The sequence below is a fragment of the Bubalus bubalis genome, chromosome 17 (assembly GCF_019923935.1).
Source record: "Bubalus bubalis isolate 160015118507 breed Murrah chromosome 17, NDDB_SH_1, whole genome shotgun sequence".
Classification (NCBI taxonomy): domain Eukaryota; kingdom Metazoa; phylum Chordata; class Mammalia; order Artiodactyla; family Bovidae; genus Bubalus; species Bubalus bubalis.
The window spans coordinates 17,755,156-17,775,621 of NC_059173.1; the positions used below are offsets into that span (position 1 = coordinate 17,755,156).

General features: G+C 44.7%; 1 protein-coding gene across 9 annotated transcripts in view; it reads right to left on the minus strand.

Annotated features, from left to right (window-relative positions):
• Positions 1 to 20,466, minus strand: part of CUX2 (cut like homeobox 2) — a 288,423-nt gene that overhangs the window by 181,623 nt on the left and 86,334 nt on the right. For 2 of the 9 annotated variants that reach the window (XM_044930180.2, XM_044930182.2), the window contains one exon: positions 15,276 to 15,310. The exons of 6 other annotated variants lie outside the window; for them this stretch is intronic. The gene's annotated coding sequence lies outside the window, so the exon portion shown is untranslated. Of the gene's footprint in view, positions 1 to 14,917; positions 15,220 to 15,275; positions 15,311 to 20,466 lie in introns of those variants that run through there. One more of the 9 variants, XM_044930183.2, reaches the window with a different exon arrangement.

The window sequence follows — 20,466 nt, forward strand, 5'->3', positions numbered from 1 at the left end:
AAAATGAAGCCAGAGAAATGAGTCCTGCGGGTGTCACCTGAGCCCACTCACTGCTCAGGCACCTTCCTTACATGGGAAAACCGAGACACTGAAAAGTCAAACCGGGAGCATCATAGCGAGATAGGACACTACTTTATAGAGCGGAACACTGACGCTCAAGAGAGGTGGTGCAACCTGTCTGTGGTCACACATCTTTTGAGGTCACATTAAGGACCTCTTTCTGCACAAGAGTGCCTCAGTGATCCTCCCAATTCCAATTATGCAAAAAACCCCAGTCCTGCCCTCCTTGTTCCCCTACCATCAGACGCCCCCTCAGCCTAGCCCCTGGGCTAGGGCTATATTTAGCTGCAGCATTTTTTCCAGTGTGTAAATGGAGAACGTCAACTGGAAGAAACCTATTAATATAAAAGAGGAAGATGCACCCAGCCACAAAGTTAGACGCTGACTGCTTCGGAAGACCTGTCTTTGCCATGACCAGGAAAATAAAACTACCCTCCATCTACATTTTTTTTTTTAAATATCAAGAAGGAGTTCTTGATTTGACAGGTAGTATTATAACTCATTTTTTTAAAAAATAAAGAAAATGAGTAAAACTCCAAAAATTTCTTTGCTGTCAGCTCCATCTACAGTAGTGATGCTCACCTCCAGTGAGCAAAAAAGTGAGACTCACCTCCAGGTCAGCTGTCCCCCCATCAACGGACTCCTGGATCTGCTGTTCCCTCTCCTTTGCCCAGAACTGGGCCCCTATGTAGCCTTATGTGGACACTTTGCAAAACTGTTAAATCAGTTTCCAGGTCACCCCAACTCTTGTGCTGCTTTTGAAAGCACAGCCAACACAAAAGACCTCAACATTGGAAAAATTTCTATAAGGAACAAGGTGAAGGATGGGAAGCTGAACCAGAATAGGGATGAAGAAGAACACTGAAGTTATTAGACGTGACAAATACTGACATTTACTCTGGGTCAGGGCCCGTGACGATATCATCGCTTCTCTCAACCACTCCATACCCATCTCCATTTTCCAGAGAGGTTAAGTGACTCACCCAAGGTCACAAAGCTAGTTCAGGGCAGAGCTGGAATTTGAACTCAGGGCTGTCTGATTTTAACATCTAGGACCTGCAAGAATGAAGAATCCTTGGGCAGACTGAAGGTGGGCCCACATTTTTGATATAATAGACAGTTTCTTGGGGGAAAATTGCTCTTCTGAAATCTTATCCTGTTTGAAATGACCTTGGGAGGATCAGCCCTGTGGAAGGAACGGACAAGTCTGTGCGATGCATATAATCATCTCTTTGTTCATACACTTTGTATAATAGATTTCCTTACATCAGGTTTTCTATGCCACAATACAAAAGCCTCCCAAGGAAGGGGAAGCAACTGGCTGGCTCTGAGAGGAGGTGGAGAGTTGAATCAGATAAAGCCAAGGACCCTCACTACCTTAGAAGAGCACTTTCTGAAGATCCAGGAGGCCTTGCCCCAGTGCAGAACTAGAAAAGCAACTACCTCAAGCCAAGGCCTCAACTGCCAGTATTTCTGAACATAAGCTCATTTCTTGAACCTGTTGTCCCAGGGCTCCTTTCCTGGATCATTGGGTCTCCCAGGGAGGCAAATTTCATGACTGTCCAGAGACTCACTACACCGACTGCCCCTTCTGGAGTCTGACTTTGGTGTTTCTTGCTGCAGCCAGACCTCATTTCCTTATAGAACTATCTGCGATGGTAACAAAGCAACTTATCCAGCCCATGATACAGACTCTTTGACTCTTAGTAGCAAGAGGGACTGCTGTGATTTTTTTTTAGATGAGCAAACTAAGGAACAGAGATAGAAAATGACTTATCAAGAGTCACACAGCAAATGAGGATTGCAATCTTCCTGAGCATGAGCACTGACCTCTTCACGTGGGGCCCCAAGGGGGAAAAGGAAATTCTTGCATCTTAGGAGGAACTCCATCCCCTCCCCCACCCCCCCAGGCCCTCAACCCAGGGATCATTCTGAATCACTCCTTTCTCCTCCACGCGAAAAAAGTGAAAGTTGCTCAGTGGTGTCTGACTCTGTGACCCCATGGACTATACAATCCACGGAATTCTCTCGACCAGAATACTGGAGTGGGTAGACTTTCCTTTCTCCGGGGGATCTTCCCAACCCAGGGATCGAACCCAGATCTCCCACACTGAATGCCCACCATTCTGCTTCCTAGATGTTTCTTGAATCCTGCCCCACCCCCTGCTGCTTCTCCACTATCCCCACAGTCATGCTCACTGGGCTTTTCACAAGCTCTTGTCTGGATCATGGGCCTGGTTTCTCCTTGAGCTCTACCTCCATGCTGGGCCCTCCTAAACTCTTCCCCCTGCAGCAGCTCAACAAATGTTAGTCATTTGTATCATCATCTGGCTTGCCAAGGAGATGACATCATGCCCATTTTACAGATGGGGAAACTGAGGCTTAGAGAAGGGCAAAACTTAACCAAGGCTGTCAAACAAACAAGTGGCAGGCACAGGTGTCTGTGTCCAGAACCTGTTCACTTAACCATATCACTTTTGAAGAGGAGGAGAGACACCTGTACCAAGAAGGTGCCTAAACTCCAAATACCACTCTAAAATCTAAACCCCAGTTGCTGTTTTTACTCCCTACTCAAAACCCATTTGTGGCTGCTACTACACTCGAGATAGTCTGGTCCCCTCACCACGAACTCATGGTTCTATCCACCTTCCTCTCCCATCGAGACCTAGACCTGTCCTGACTCGATGCTCCAGCCCCATGGACCATTTCTGGGTATCTCACCCCCACCTCTGCCCATGAGTTCTGCTGGTCACCAACGCTACTTGCTATTCTTCCCTCACTGACCCTGCACATCCACTCTCTGCAGTCCATCTCAGGTGAGGAAGGCAGAAAATGTCCCCAGCACATGCCCCTCTTCTTTCTGCTCGCCAAGTCCCTTCCTTTCTTCTCGTACCAAGTATATGCACCAGTCGGACCAGCACGATCCTTTTTGTCTCTAGAGCCTCCAGCTGACAAGAAGGAAGGTCATCTCCCAGTCTTGACCCTTTTATCCCCCTGCTGTTCTCCCTCCCCGCTTCCCCGAGGATCCTGTGACTCAGGAAGGCTGACAACCTGCTGGAGATCACACAGCATCAAAAAATGGGACTTGAGTCCAGGCTGGGTTTTGGTTTGGTTCGGGTGATCGACAGGAAGAACCTGAGATGGGGATTCCTGTGCTGGAGACTCATGGAGGGAAGGTGCTCAGGAGGAAGCTGGAGGAAGTGAGGGAAGCAGGCAGGGGCTGAAGGGCAGAAGAAGAGTGGAGAGATAGACTCACCAAGAGTCCAGAATCGGCCTGATCCCAGGGAGAGCTCTGGCAGGTGAGTGGCACCACAGGGAGGTCCTGCCTTGAGGGAAGGAGACCAGGCTGCTGGTCCCTTGAATCAGTCATTCAAAGGCTGTGGGGTGCCCTGAGAGTGGGGTGGGATGTAACCTCTCTGGGCAGACAGCTCCTTGGGGCTGAGACTCCCGGGGAAAAGGGGGGCAGGTGGGAGCTACTATCAGCCAACTCACAGCAGCTGGCAGTGCTGTCTGGTAAAGGGATCTGGAGGTACCACACCAACATCCCTCATAGATCTATGGCCCTCCTCCTTCCTAAACTTCAGAAGAGAAGGATGGCAGGGTTGGGGATTCTTTGCCTAACCCAAAGCCGAATGGTAGCAGTCCATTTCCTGGAAGGGAGACCCTGGGGGCTGCTGTGGGGAAACTGAGGTTCAGGAAGGTTAAGCAGTCTGACTGAGGCCACACAGCACTTCATCCCATTTACTACAGAGCCACTACCCTTGGTAACAATGAAGAGCCGACAGGCAGCCTCTCTGCTGTTCTTCCCTCTCCCCTCCCCATTCCCCTATCCCTACCCTTTCCCCATCCCCACGTAGCTGCCCCTCCCCTTGCTGGCTCCCCAGCGCCCGGGTGCTGGATGGAAACAGTGACACCTTGTCAAACAGCCTTTTGATAAATGCAAATCTCTCTTAATTTGAATTTAATTATCAATGAAGTGAGCGACTCCCAGATCGCTTCTCCCCATCAGAAACTGGCAGATACATCTGTGCGCAGAGCGAGACTGGCATCTGCTGGTCCTCACTCAAGCCAAGCCCCTCCTGCCTGGCCGTGGCCGCTGCTCAGGGTAAAGGGGGAGGGGGGATGTAGGAGTCCCAACAGCTGGAGCCCCAACTTCTGCAGATTTCTACAATTCACAAATGAGCCTTTCACAGGGCACCCAGAGAGGTTTTGGACACTTGCCCAAACCCCCACATCAGGGCTGGTCCCTGGTTACCTGATGGTATTACGGCCAGAACTTGTTCTACTGACCAGTAGCCATCATCAAGGGTGGGGGGGTGGATGGCCCTGCACCTCCCTGGCTTCATGCTCACCCCTAAGCAAATTCTGGAGACAGGATGCCAATCAACACTGACCAGACACTTAGTGTATGTCAAGCACTGTACTATGCCTTTATTCACACCAATTCATTCCATTTGTGCAAAACGGCCAGCTCTAGGATGGGTGCCCTGACAACCCTGACATACAGACATGGACACTGAGAAACTCAGGGTCTCCCAGCCCATAGCACACAGGCTGGGCTCTCACCATGTGATGTATAACATAACAGCCACAGTCAGTGTGGGTTCAGCCTACAGGGCAGGCGGACAACAGGTCTGAGCAAAGCAGCTCAAATTGTGGGCAAGAGCCCAAAAGTAGACTCTTGACCTTAAAAATTACACCTCACTAAAAATAATCTAAACAGCAACACCTATGCTGTGGCAGCCATGCAGCTAGCATGCTACAGAGACGAGCTCACTGACCCCTGTGAGCAGCCCCATTTTATAGATGAGGAAATAGAAGTGCCCAGAGAAAAAATGCAGCAATTTTTAAAGTCAGGTTAAAAATTACAAATCTCTGTATACAAACTAGGAAATCCAGATGGGTAAAAAATAACGATTACTCAAAATCCCACCACCATTGACAAGTGCAACAACCTCTCTGAGGTTTTCTTCAGGATAATGTAGAAAAAAAAAAATAGAGGGGCGCAGTGGATAAATTAGACCAGAATAGCAGGATGCTGACAGTTGTTGGAGCTGAGAGATCAGAAAAAGGGAGCTCATTGTATTTTTCTATTCTATAATGTTTGAAATTTTCCATAATAAAAAGTTTTAAAAACTCTCCTGACATAGGGACAATCTCTAGTAATGCTTTGGCATCTTCCGTTTCAGACCTTTCCCTCCCCCAAACTGACTGACATTAATCCAATTTTATAACAATAACATCAGCAGAACAGAGGAGACAATGGGACCACCTTGGACCATCTCTCACCTCTGGCCCTGAGCTGCACCCCCCTCCGCCCACACTGCCCTTTAAGTAGAGGATTCTTGGACAGCCCACTCCACCCACCTGGGATTTTAAGAGTAAGAGCCTATAAATTCCCGCACTGCCTTCAAAGGCAGTGGTTCTTTTCCTGGGAGACGAGCACCCTGAAAAACAGTGCTGGGCCCTGGAGCCAGGCTCCCAGAGGTCAGGATCCTGGCTGGCATTACCTCAAATAAATCTCTCTTAACTTCCTGAGCCTTCCAAGCCCCCCTTTAAAATGGCAACCTCACAGCACTGCTGCATCAATTGAAAGGGACGATATGTGCATGTGATGAGGGCTTCATAAACTTCCCCATTACTTTATTTTTGGAAAATATACCTCTTGCCAGTTTTCCTGGAAAACACTTTTCCATCCTTCATGACACAGCTTGAGTCACCTCCTCCAAGAAGTCTTCCCTGACCTCTTCAGGCAGAATGTGGTTGATCTCCCTGAGTGTCTTCTTCACAGCTATACCAGAGTCACATTCCTCCAAGTACATATTTGGTTCAACTACACCATCAGCTCTCCTGAGATGCCAGCTTGTGGGACTTCTTGGTCTCCATAATCATAGGAGCCAATTCTTTATAATAAAGCTCTTTGTGTACACACACACACACACACACACACACACACACACACACACACAAACACAGAGGTTCTATTTCTTTGAAAAACCCTGACTAATGCAGGTTTGGTGTACCACTGAGAGTGGGACTAAAGGAAAAGAATTTTAAGGATGAGTTTTCTGAATTGATCCTGGGGTTTCTGGAACTGGCTCACTAATCCAATTAGGTATAAGGTCGCTAATGACTTTATTTCCAGTAAAGAGTACTGACAGTCCATGGTGTGAACTGTTCATAGAAATATGCAAAATACCACCACTGGGTCCTCCTAACCAACCACTGAGAGCAAGTAAGTATCTGAGTGACTGGATCTATGATGCTTTCAAATAATTCTGGCAAACTAGTACAACAAGGTTAGCTTGTGATCCGTGTTGATGCATGGCAGGGGCCACCATGGTGTTGTGAAGTGATTGTCCTCCAATTAAAATAAATAAATAATAAGGTCAGCCTGTTACTCCTGATGTCACTGGACAAAGTGGGGAAAGAAAAGGATGAGTTCAGGGATTTGAACTCCCAGCTCAAGTGACACATAAATGATCTGAAAGCTTTTCTGTGTGCCTTGAAGGAGACCCTTATCACCTGTAGCAGTAGGGCTGAGACTGCTGAAAATCAAACCTGGAAGCTCATCTTGCAACTGGCTGAATTACAACGCAAGTTGAACTGCCAGCCTGTAGAGTGTCTGCTCTAACAAGCAAGAGCATTGATTAGGAAAGAATGAGATCCTGCAGGTCAGAATAGGGATGCAGGGGAAGACCTTGATGATTTGGGGATACTGAACCCCTACATTCTGACGAGGCTTCTTTGCCAGTGAAAGAGGACTCCTGAACCCACAGCGGGAGTGGATTCTCCATGTGCTATCTGAGGGGATCAACGCAGCATTGCCGGAAGAAACTGTAATGGTCATCCCTGAGGCAGTGGCCATTCAAGACAAAGCTGATTCTCCTCAGGAACCACCCCTGCCTCTTTGCTTCTAGGGCTACAACCAGACTTACATCCCAGCAGCCACTAAGGTGAGGTACCTTACCTTCTCAAGTGTGACCTGAGAGGAGGTGCGCTACATTCCAAAAGAACTACTTGAGCTTTCTAAGTTATACAGAAAGAAATCTTGGGAATATATGTGACAGTGGATATTAAGAATGTGGGTTTATGGTGGAAGGGAGATAAAGTTGGATCAGGCAGAATTTATTGGTATGGACTCACTAAGCAGATCTTCTGCATTTAATGTTGCAGCTCATGGAGCTGGTTGGTTGGTTGAAATACGGACAAAGATGTGGCCCACGGTGAGTGAGTTGGAAGTACTAGACCTACCTCGGGTTTTACTGGAGAGGAAAGGATTCAAAGGCGTGGGGATATTGGAATGTTAGAATGGATTTCTGTCATTTAAGACCTACTTACCCACACTGATTGGGAGGGGTGTGCATCTAGAAGACAGACCTTTCACCGAAACTGTGAGAAACAAGTCTGCAGGGGGAGCCCTGGCAGTCTCTGCGATTGCTCTTCTCTGTGGGCCAGACCTTACAGAGAGAACTGCAGTCACAGAATTGGGAAACCTCAGTACAATGGGAGTAATTGGATCCCAGGGTGGTGGGGCCAGGCGGTGGCACTCAACAGCCAAAGGCAAGGTGGGCACCGTATCAGAACGGGCAGCAGAGGAAGAACCGCAATCAGAACAGTCTGGCTCACCCAGACCTATGGCACTGGCTCGAGATAATGATGTTCCCAGAAGTGAAACAAACAGGAAATCTACCAAATTCTCACGTGATCTGGATAAGCAGAAAGTTCTAGATCATGTGAATAAAAATCTAACCTGATCATAAAAAAAAAAAGAGTGATGGCCCCTCAATCAGTTCTCAGACCCAGAGCCCTTCAAATGCAGGGGAGGCCAGGTTCCCTTGAGGAAGGACTCTGGTATGCTATGGAAAATTTATGCCATGAAATTTTATACCATGAAATCCTTCTCCAAGCCTTCTCCAAAGGGACCAGTGGCCTTTTACCACGGTGACTTTGCACTAGAGTAAAGGAAATAATCAAACCTTTTGGGCACAACTTATGGAGGTCAGGTGATTAATGGAGCTTTAGTTCAGGTTTGCCTCACAGTGGGCCCAGTGGGTCTTGGAACCCATCTTGTGGTTATTTCATTACAGAATCTCCATACTGGCTCCCTGACCTGTGAAGTGAGGGCAATTATGGTTGGAAAGGCCAAGTAGAAGCCACTAGCACTGCCTCGACCTAGGAAGACAGTAAACCAAGAGCAATACTGGCTTTCAGAGGGACTGCAGAGATCAGCGCCACCATCAAGGACTTCAAAGATGCCGGAGTGGTGATCCTGCCACATCCCCATTCGATTTGCTTATTTGGCCTGTTGCCAACAAAGGTCCGTCTAGTCAAAGCTATGGTCTTTCCAGTAGTCATGTGAGAGTTGGACTATAAAGAAAGCTGAGCACCGAAGAATTGATGCTTTTGAACTGTGGTGTTGGAGAAGACTCTTGAGAGTCCCTTGGACTGCAAGGAGATCCAAGCAGTCCATCCTAAAGGAGATCAGTCCTGGGTGTTCATTGGAAGGACTGATGTTGAAGCTGAAACTCCAATTTGGCCACCTGATGTGAAGAGCTGACTCATTTGAAAAGACCATGATGCTGGGAGAGATTGAGGGTGGGAGGAGACGGGGACGACAGAGGATAAGATGGTTGGATGGCATAACGGACTCAATGGGCATGAGTTTGAGCAAGCTCCAAGAGCTGGTGACGGACAGGGAAGCCTGGCATGCTGCAGTCCATGGGGTCGCAAAGAGTCGGACACGACTGAGCGACTGAACTGAACTGACTGAAGACAGATGGATCTTGGAGAATAATAGTGGATTACTGTAAGCTTAACTAGGCGATGACTTCAACTGCAGCTGCTCGACCAGATGTAGTTTCATTGTTTGAGCACATCAACGTATCCCCTGGTCCCAGGAATGCAGCTATTGATCTGGCAAATGATTTTTTTCTCCATATCTATCAATGGGTCCACTAGAAGCAGTTTGCTTTCAGCTGGAAAGGCCAGCAATATACCTTCACTGTTCTACCTCAGGGGTAAATCAACTCTCCAGCCCTACATCATAATTTAGTTCCCAGGGATCCCGAGTCTCTTTCCCTTCCATAAGATAACATGCTGGTTATGGACTGGACATTATGCTGACATTATGCTGACTGGACATACTGAGCAAGAAGTAGCCACAATTCTAGACTTCTTGGTAAGACTGTGTGTCAGAAAGTGGGAAATAAATCTGACAAAAATTCAGGGGCCTTCGACCTCAGTGAAACTTCCAGGGGTCCAGTTGCGTGCGGCACTTTGATATATCCCTTCATGACCATGATAATTACGATGGTGTGATCACTCACCTAGAGCCAGACATCCTGAAATGTGAAGTCAAGTGGGTCTTTCTAGCATCACTATGAACAAAGCTAGTAGAGGTGATGGAATTCCAGTTGAGCTATTTCAAATCCTGGAAGATGATGCTGTGAAAGTGCTGCACTCAATATGCCAGCAAATTTGGAAAACTCAGCAGTGGCCACAGGACTGGAAAAGGTCAGTTTTCATTCCAATCTCAAAGAAAGGCAATGCCAAAGAATGCTCAAACTACCGCACAGTTGCACTCATCTCACACGCTAGTAAAGTAATGCTCAAAATTCTCCAAGCCAGGCTTCAACAGTACTTGAACCGTGAAATTCCAGATGTTCAAGCTGGTTTTAGAAAAGGCAGAGGAACCAGAGATCAAATTGCCAACATCCACTGGATCATGGAAAAACCAAGAGAGTTCCAGAAAAACATCTATTTCTGCTTTATTGACTAGGCCAAAGCCTTTGTGTGGATCACAATAAACTGTGGAAAATTCTGAAAGAGATGGGAATACCAGACCACCTGACCTGCCTCTTGAGAAACCTATATGCAGGTCAGGAAGCAACAGTTAGAACTGGATATGGAACAACAGACTGGTTCCAAATAGGAAAAGGAGTAAGTCAAGGCTGTATATTGTCACCCTGCTTATTTAACTTATATGCAGAGTACATCATGAGAAATGATGGGCTGGAAGGAGCACAAGCTGGAATCAAGATTGCTGGGAGAAATATCAATAACCTCAGATATGCAGATGACACCACCCTTATGGCAGAGAGTGAAGAGGAACTAAAAAGCCTCTTGATGAAAGTGCAAGAGGAGAGTGAAAAAGTTGGCTTAAAGCTCAACATTCAGAAAACGAAGATCATGGCATCTGGTCCCATCACTTCATGGGAAATAGATGGGGAAACAGTGCAAACAGTGCAGATGATGATTGCAGCCATGAAATTAAAACAGTTGCCCCTTGGAAGGAAAGTTATGACCAACCTAGACAGCATATTCAAAAGCAGAGACATTACTTTGCCAACAAAGGTCTGTCTAGTCAAGGCTATGGTTTTCCCAGTGGTCATGTATGGATGTGAAAGTTGGACTGTGAAGAAAGCTGAGCACCAAAGAATTGATGCTTTTGAACTGTGGTGTTGGAGAAGACTCTTGAGAGTCCCTTGGACTACAAGGAGATCCAACCAGTCCATTCTAAAGGAGATCAGCCCTGGGATTTCTTTGGAAGGAATGATGCTAAAGCTGAAACTCCAGTACTTTGGCCACCTCATGCGAAGAGTTGACTCATTGGAAAAGACTCTGATGCTGGGAGGGATTGGGGGCAGGAGGAGAAGGGGACGACAGAGGATGAGATGGCTGGATGGCATCACCGACTCGATGGACGTGAGTCTGAGTGAACTCCGGGAGTTGGTGATGGACAGGAAGGCCTGGCGTGCTGTGATTCATGGGGTCGCAAAGAGTCGGACACAATTGAGCGACTGAACTGCACTGAACTGAAAACACAGATGAACTGTGGAGACATGACGCCAAAAGAAAGAAGTCAGACACAAAAGAGCACATATTATAGGATTCCATGTGCAGGAAATGTCCAGAATAAGAAAATCCAGAGACTGAAAGTAGATCTGTGGTTGCCAGGGGTTGGGAGTGGGGAGAGGAATGGGGAGTAATTACCAGTAGGTACAGCGTTTATTTTGAGGGTGATGGAAATGTTTTGGAGCCAGATAGAGATCGTGGTTATATAACATTGTGAATGTATTAAATGGCACTGAATTGTTCATGTAAAAATAGTTAATTTTATGTTATGTGAATTTCACTTTGATTTTTAAAAAAGTGCTGACTAGAGCCAAATCACCCAGGTTCAAATCCCAGTTTGACATTTGCTAGCTATGTAAGCCTCACCCCATTGAGCCTCAGTTTCCTTGTCTGTAAAATGGGAACAAAAATCTTACTACCCTCCATGGGTTTTATGGGGATTAAATGTGCTAATGCATATGAAATACAGGGCTTCCCTTGTGGCTCAGCTGGTAAAGAATCTGCCTGCAATGAGGGAGACCTGGGTTCCATCCCTGGGTTGGGAAGATCCCCTGGAGAAGGGAAAGGCTATGCACTCCAGTATTCTGGACTGGCAAGAGGTCACAAAGAGTCGGACACGACTGAGCGACTTTCACTTCACATACGAAATATAAACGATCTGACGCATCCTAAGCGGTAAATGTTAACTGTTTCTGTTGTCACTCCAAGGTCACGGAGTTTCCTCAGCTCCTTCAGGACTGGGTCAGCTAGAGGCACAGAAGATGCCCGGGGGCCCAGCAAGGCTGGCCAGGGCTTCCAGACCCCATGGCTACATCTGACATTCAAGGAAGGGACCAAACATTTCCTGCCCATTAAATTAAAGCAGAAGCTCTCTAGGAAGAAATAAAACTGTAAATATCAAAGCCAATGCATAACCTTCCTGGGCTTTGCTGCAACTTCCTTTCTTTAATAATTATTGCTTAAAAGAAGTAGTCCGGGACAGTAGGGTGGGGTGGGAGGCGGGCTGATGGGTCTTCCATTGCATTTAAAGTTCACTGCACGCACTGACTTGTGTCCCCATATCAAATATCCGCAGCCACAAGGAGCTAGCCAGTGGCTGTTTGCTCTCTCGACGTTATTTATTGCTGGTGTAAATTGCCAGGATCTCCCCCAGTGCATAACTTTTTCCCTGACTTGTTTCTTTCCAGAAGATCCCAGACTAGGGGGCCAGTCTCGCAGACGCCAACTGAACAATCTTCTTTCAACAGCATTAATTATCTGTATGGCTTTCCATAACAACAAAAGAAAAAATCTTGACCCTACTGCCTGCCAATATTTAAGGCACTAGGAGAGGGAAATCCTTTTATCTTTGCATCTCCCAGAGCAGTTTGGTTTGATAAAACATCCTTCCCTCCCCCCCACCTCCCTTTTTATATTCCGAACTTTCTGGCCTGATTAATTCTTCCCATCTCAGTAAAGGGCTGTGTATACTCTTGAGTGTTGACTTGATTTTCTTCTATAAAAACATCCTTGCAAGAAATTAAAACAGCGCAGCCCATTCTTGCTCCAGAAGCTACTTGTAAAGAGTCTTATTCCTCACTCATGGAAGGGGTTGGCAATTAAAAGATTTGTAGGAGAGGACAAGGGTCGGGGGAGAGAATGTGGAAAATGGAATATGAGTTGAGAAGATTTCTTTATTTTAAATTAAAGTTAAGGATTAAAGGCATCAGGATTTCAAGAGTTATCGTGAAAGGCTTTTTAGCAGTCCCAAGTGGACGGGCCATAATCTTCTTTTTAAATGGCTATATTTAGACCACAGAGCACTCAGGCAGTGGAACCAGAAACTTCCAGCAGGGGACTGCAGGCAGGATGGAGGATGGTGTTTTAATATTAGCTGTGGAAACAAGATTTAACCACCTAGGAGTGATTTGTTTTTGAGGAACATGTAACACTTGGAAACTGCACATATATTTTATAAATCAGTGGAAGGGGTTCACAGCCAGAGTTGTGTCACACGCAAACCTAAGAATTTGGGAAGGCCAGACCTCACCCCAAATGCCTCTCCATTTAAGGGGTATCTGATTCACACCTATATGACACCTATGATGAAAGCATTCATGGGTAATCACACAGATGTTTTCCAATGTGAGAAACTATCTTAAAATCCTGCCTCTCTTAATAGATCAATTAGTAGATAAAATAAAGCAAGAAGGAATTGTTTAAAGGAAACACATTTATTTGTGCCATGATCTTGTTTCAGCTCAGTTCAGTTCAGTCACTCAGTTGAGTCCGACTCTTTGTGACCCCATGAACCATAGCACGCCAGGCCTCCCTGTCCATCACCAACTCCAGGAGTCCACCCAAAGCCATGTCTATTGAATCGGTGATGCCATCCAACTATCTCATCCTCTGTCATCCCCTTCTCCTCCTGCCCTCAATCTTTCCCAGCATCAGGGTCTTTTCCAATGAGTCAGCTCTTCACATCAGGTGACGAAAGTATTGGAGTTCTTGTTTACTAAATCTGAAATTTGATTGAGTTCACCGCTTCCCTGGTTGAGGACTACTGGGTACTTTATAAACGTTATTTATAAATAACCTTTATGACATGTTTAATCAATATGGTAATGAACGATTCATCTCAAAAATATAAAATACCAATGTATTTTTTTTAATGTTCAAAGTGAAATACCAGTGTGGACGCAGCCCAAGAAGCAGAACCCTGAAAAGTCTGGCAGGCAACAGGCAGGAATCCAGACAGAAGAATTCAGTGGAACAAGAACCCTTTGGGCTTCTGAAACAGCAGGACCTCCTGGGCTGGTTTCAGTGGGGTTTGGTTTTTGTTCATTACTGGAAGCATGAGTAAGTATTCTAAAATCAAAAGTGACAAAGACCCAACCTGCCAGGCAACATAATCCTCTCCGAGGAAGCAAAAACACGTTTCCCACATTTCCCTCAAATTGCAAATCAAAGCAGACCCCGACATATTTTCTCTAAGCTAATCTCCAGCAGCCTGGAAACTTTAAAGGGGTTTAAATAAGACCAGGTTTTGTTTTTTTTTTTCCTTTTTTTGGGGTCATTCTCTTCCCTAATAGGACACTGGAGAATAGGTGTCTAAAGGGGTGCTGGGCGGGGCTGGGGTGGCTGAGAACTAGATTATCCTTCACCTGCAAGACTCTACCAGGCTTCCCCATTCCCCTGTCTGCTCAGCACACACCTGGCAGGGGGCCTGGGAACCAACAGGGTTAAGAAGATCTTCAGGGACTCTGATGTTCCCTGCAGATGCTGAACCATGGCTATTTGTGGTTTTAAATTGAAGAAGTCACAATCTAACCCATGATATTTCCAAGTCTATGCAAAAGCTAATGAACCTGCAGGAAGTCTTATAAAGCACATCTAAATGCACCAGCTTGTCATTCATTTATTTGTTTATCCAACACATGTTCTCCTGAGCACCTACTATGTGTTTGACCCTGTTCATGGCACCAGGGCATATGGCAGTACTTAGAAAAAGGGAGACGGCCCCTTGTTTTTATGGAATTCAGAGAAGCACAAGCCAGCAAAGAACTTCAGTTCAGTGTTGGAGCTGGGTGATGGGTACGTGGAGGTCCTCCACACTATTCTTTGTGGACATTTGAAATGCTCCATAAAACAGTTTTTAAAAGAGAAAAACAATAATAAATGCCATTTATTTGATCAATTTGTTCATCAGACAAATATATGTTAAATGAGATCCAAGGGTTGGGCACTATGGCAAGAGAACAAGACCGAGGGGTGCCTTACCTTCAAGGAACTCAGTCTAGCAATGGTGGATTTTCCCTATCAGATGAGTGAGGACTGTCTGAAAAATTGGGGGGATGGGGTAGGAGGGAGGGGTACTCAATAGACCAACACAACCTACCAGCTCCATGGGAACATTCCAGGTGATTGTATGCAGAGATTCTAAGAAGAACACTTTCTGGATTAAAGGAACACCATAAATGAGAGATGGCAAGCTATGGTCCATGGGCCAATCCCAGCTCACCTTGTTCTGTGAATAGATTTTCCTGGAACACAGGCATGTTCATTCTTTAAAATCTTCTTTACAGCTGCTCTCACAGTACCCTGGCACAGATGAGTACTGCGACACAGACGGGATGTCCACAAAGTAAAAAAGTATTTACTATCTGGCCCTGTAAAGAAAAAGCTTCCCATAATCTGCCTTAAAGTGTTCTTCACAGAACATTGTTGAAAAAACTGACAAAGTTTTTGAGAATTAAACCCCCAATCTGCCTTCTTCGGTGGCCCAAGTTTTTCACACACTGAGTTTGCTTACAGCTGTAGGTCTCTGCTTGGCTATCACTGGAAAGCTTTTTAAAACCCTCATGCCCAGGCCTACTCACCAGACCAATGACATCAGACCCTCTGGCAGTGGGTCCTGGAGGAAAAAAAAAAAAAAAATCTGTGTTTTTAAAAATCTCTCTTAGGTGATTCCAATGGGAAAACATAGTTGAGGATCCTTGCTTGAAAAGAGATATCAGCTTGGTGCTAAGTTTTCAAGGATGAATGCAGATGGTTCATCCAAGGCAGTAGCTGCACAGAAGATGGCCCACCTCTGAAACTAGCTGGATCCATGCGGCGGGCCAGCTGGTCCTGGACTGACTCTGATGCGGCCACCCAATTAGGAAAGCAGGTGGGTTACAAGCTGTGGTGCACCAGTAAATGCTTAACAACCAGCTCTCCATGGGGAAAAAACCCTGAAAGGTGGTGACAGCTAGTTTCTATGGCATAAATACTTCCACCATGGCCAACTTCAGCCTACCAACTAGACATCACTGACAGCGGGGCTAGGAAGATATGTACAGTAGTAAGACAGGTGGTGCCAGTGGTACAGAACCTGCCTGCCAATGCAGGAGACTGTAAGAGATGTGGGTTCGATCCCTGAGTTGGGAAGATCCCCTGGAGGGAGGCATGGTTACCCACTCCAGTATTCTTCCTTGGAGAACCCCATGGGCAGAGAAGCCCATGAGCTACAGTCCATGGGGTCGCAAAGAATTGGACATGACTGAAGCAATAGAGCATAAACAACACAATACATTACACAGTATTTCCAGCATACAGATACGAGAGAGGTAAATAACCTCAAGAGTATGTAATACTAAAATAGAGTAAAATGATTAGGAAGTGACAAGTTTTTGAGTACTGAAACTGGGTTTGAAATAAATATAATTTCTTTAACTGTACTTAGGTTATGTAGTTTAATTCTTAATAATTTAAGCATGAAATTATTTAATTATTATTTAACATTTTATTCTTATTTAACATTTAATTCTTATTTTACATGGAAATTTAACAATTGGTTCTCATGAGCTGGTACAGTTGGTTCTACCACAGGATAGGCACACCTTGGAGATACTGTAGGTTTGGTTTCAGACTGCCACAATAAAGCAAATATCATAATAAAGTCACACAAATTTTTTGCCTTCCCAATACATATAAATTATATCTATACTATACTGTAGTCTACTGAATGTGCAACAGCATTATGTCTTAAAAAATGCACACACCTTAATCTTAAAATAATGCTACTGGAAAAATGGCATCAGTAACCACATTCAATGCAGAGTTGCCGCAAACCTTCAATCGGTAAAAAAGAAATGCAGTATCTGTGAAGCACAATAAAGTTATGTTCAATAAAAAGAGGTATGCCCGTTAGTCACTTCAGGACTCAGAAGGCCAAGTGTTGGCTGGGAGTTACTAACAGAATTTACATGGAAAATACAGTAAGGTAAAGGAACGGAGGCTTGCTGCTTCCTGACAGGATGACCTTGGCTGGTTGGTTCCCTGAACCTCAGATTTTTCATTCTATTAAATGGGGTTACTGTAATATGGGCTCTGTACCCAAGGTGGCCTGGATGCAAATACTGCTCTACAACTTGCTAGCTGTGTGGCCTTAAGCTAGCAACTTCAGTTCTCCTATCTGGAAAATGGAGATAATTATTATATCTCCAGGTATATATATATATATATATATATATATATACCTGATGGGTGATTGGAGGGGTTGAAAGTGCTCTTCTAGGTAAACAATACATGGGATGTGGTCAATAATCAATTAATGTTAGTTCTCATTATTATTGTACAGGTTTGCATAGAATCAGATCGATTACTTGTTTATTGGGTGCTAGTGGCAATCATTAATGCTGTTTGCCAAATATTTCTGGCTCCCTCCCTTCTGTGCACAAGGCAGTGCACGCTTGCACACTTGGCTACTTGTGGTTCAATGAGATCAAATGACCAGTTTGGGCCAATGAGCTGGAAGCAGAAGTGATGTGTCACTTTCCAGGATGGAGTTTTGTTGTTGCCACAAGACCCTCTGAGCAGTCTATCCTTCCAACATTGTGAATCAATGTTAGAGCGGATAGCTGCTCCATTAGCCTGGGTGCCTGAATAACTGTGATGAGCAGAGAACACTGCCCATCTGCAATGGACATGTAGCCAGTGGGACTTGTCATTGAGCAAGAAGTAGGCTTTGTTGTGTTAAATCTTTGAAATTTAAGGGATCCTTTGTTACTATAGTATAATATAGCCTATACTGACTGATACATTGCTAAATAAATGGTATTTGTGACTACTATTAAGAATACCTCCATTGTCCCCCAAATTGCAAATGTCACCCCCAAACTCTTAATCTAGATCATATACCTCAAAGAAGAACACTTTAACCAGTACTGACGGATTGGCAAGGTATAGGGAACAAAGCATGGTATTAATTGTCCAAAGACCTATGCTTGAATCTGCTACTTGCTAACTCTGCAATTTCAGGCCGACCACATCAGTTCTTTGAGCCTTGGTTTGCTGATCTGTGATATGGAAATAATAACAATGATCATATTTGCTCCTGCTTGACCAGGCAGCTGCACAGCTATAATGAGAGTGTACACTGTATATTAAAAAAAAAAAACCAAACTATCATCACTGGAGGAAATTAGAGTCTCTGACTGTGATAAAGTTAGGTTATTTCCATTGCTCTTCTTCACACTCCCAAGGATTCCAGTCAAGTTTTTGTTTTGATTGTATTAGCCACCTCCAGATCAAATTCAGAGTAAACAATATCTCCGGTCTCCTCTTTTAGGGCCCCTGCCCAGGACTCTATCATTTTTGAGCAACTTCTTTTTCTCTCTCACCTTGCTCTGAATCACCAACATTTTGCAACATGCCTTGGCAACTTGTGCCATCAATCTCACTCCTCAGAAAGTTCTTCCTAAAACCTTTCTTAGCAATGCTTACTCTGGGGATTTAATCAACAGTGGGACCTATATATTGACTTATGAGCAAAATGCAGAAAGAAAATCTATATACCCAAGTAATATCCACAAGCCAATTAGTTAACAACACAATGCCCCTCAACTGCCGACTTCTTAAACTTTAAGGGGGGGGAAAAAGACTTAATTTCATCACTTTGTCCTCACCACTTTTCAACATTTTGTAGGCTTTGGCATTTCCTAATTATGAGCACAGCCTAATTCAATCAAGATTCTGCCACTGGTTTTTCAAATGTTCCAACTGATGCTGTGAAAGCAACACCTTCCCCCCACCCCCCAAATAAATTAATCCTCTGTATTATAATCATTACCTAAAACTCACTCTAGATGAATTATTTTATTTTTAAAAATCACAATTACACACATCTACCTGTCAAGTGAACAGGAGTTCTCAACACATACTGCAAGTCAGCAGGAACTAAGAGTTAGGCAGAAGGCCAAGAAATGAGTGGGAGGATTAGGCCGGGGTTTCTCCGTTAGCAGCAGAGACCACGGTGTGCACTGAACTGTGACTGACAACAGGCAATGACCTGAAGATCTCTGCCAAAAGAACAGGACATCATTCACTCATCCACTTACAAATCTTTACTGAAAACTTACTGTGTGTCAGCTTGCGAAGGAGGCAGACCTGATCCCTGTCCTTATGGAACTTAGGACACAAAATAATTATGACACAGCTTATCTCACAAATAATTATTACCACTGTGGAAAGTACCAAGAAGGAAGACAGCAGGGTCACCAGAGGCTATAATAGGGGCTATATCATCTAGTCAGGAGGCAACAAAGACTTCTTGAGGAGATGGCACTTAAGCTGACACCTGAAAGATGAATAGGAGTAAGCCAGAGAAACAGTGAGGGACAGAAAACTGTGTTTATGGATTGGGAGACTCCATAGTGTTAAGAAATTTCATTCTCTAATACAAACTGATCTATAGATTCAATAGGGTGCCAATCAAAATCCCAGGAGTTTCGGGGTTTTGTTTTTGTAGAAAATAATAAGCCAATTCTAAAACTGATACAGAAATTCAAAGGACATATAACATCCAAAGAAATCTTAAAGCAGAAAAACAAGGTTAGAGGACAATCTATCCAACTTCAAAGCTTACTATGAAGACACAGTAATTAATAAAGTGTGGTACTGCTGTAAGGATAGACATACTGATCACTGGTCCAGAAACAGACTCACACAGATGCTCATTTGATTTTTGAAAAAGGGCACCAAAGGGAAAAAGGAAATTTTTAAAATAAATTTTGCTAGAACAACTGGATATCCATATAAGAAAAATGAGCCCCAAATCCCTACCTCACACTGTACAAAAAAAAATTGTTTTGAGGTGTATCAGAGACCTAAACATAAAAGCTAAAAGAACAAGACTTCTAAAAGAAAACATAAGAATAGATTCAAGATTTGGGGGTAGGCAAAGATTTATTAGACAGGATACAAACATGGGCTTGAGCAAACTCCAGGAGACAGTGAAGGACGGGAAGCCTGGAGTGCCGTAGTCCAGGGGGTTTCAAAGAGTCGGACATGACTGAGCGACTGGACAACAAAGTAAGAAAGAGTATTCCAGGCAGAGAGGACAGCGTGAGTCCCAGAGAAGGAAAAAGCTTAATTTTTTTAAGAACTGAAGCAAGGCCAGCATAGCTGGAGCGTGGTGAGTGAGGAAGACAGTGGCAGAGTTCAAAACACCAACTGCTGCAGTGAGCCTTATTAAAAAACCTGCACTTCAAGAGATGAAAAGACAAGCCACAGACTGCGAGAAAATAATTCCAAACCACATATCTGACAAAAGATTTAACTCTAGAAAATGCAGAGAACTCTCACAACTCAACAATGAGACAAACAACCCAATTTAAAAATGGGCAAGATATTTAATAGACACATGACCAAATCAGATATAAAGTTGTCAAGCAAGAACATGAAAAGATGCTCAAAGTCGTTAACTATTAGAGAAATGAAAATGAAATACTGCTTCTAAGTTGCTTCAGTCATGTCCGACTCTGTGCGACCCCAGAGACGGCAGCCCACCAGGCTCCCCCGTCCATGGGACTGTCCAGGCAAGAATACTGGAGTGGGTTGCCATTTCCTTCTCCAATGCATGAAAGTGAAAAGTGAAAGTGAAGTTGCTCAGTCGTGTCCAACTCCTAGCGACCCCATGGACTGCAGCCTTCCAGGCTCCTCCGTCCATGGGATTTTCCAGGCAAGAGTACTGGAGTGGGGTGCCATTGCCCTCTCTGAAATGAAATACTACCACACACCAATTAGAAT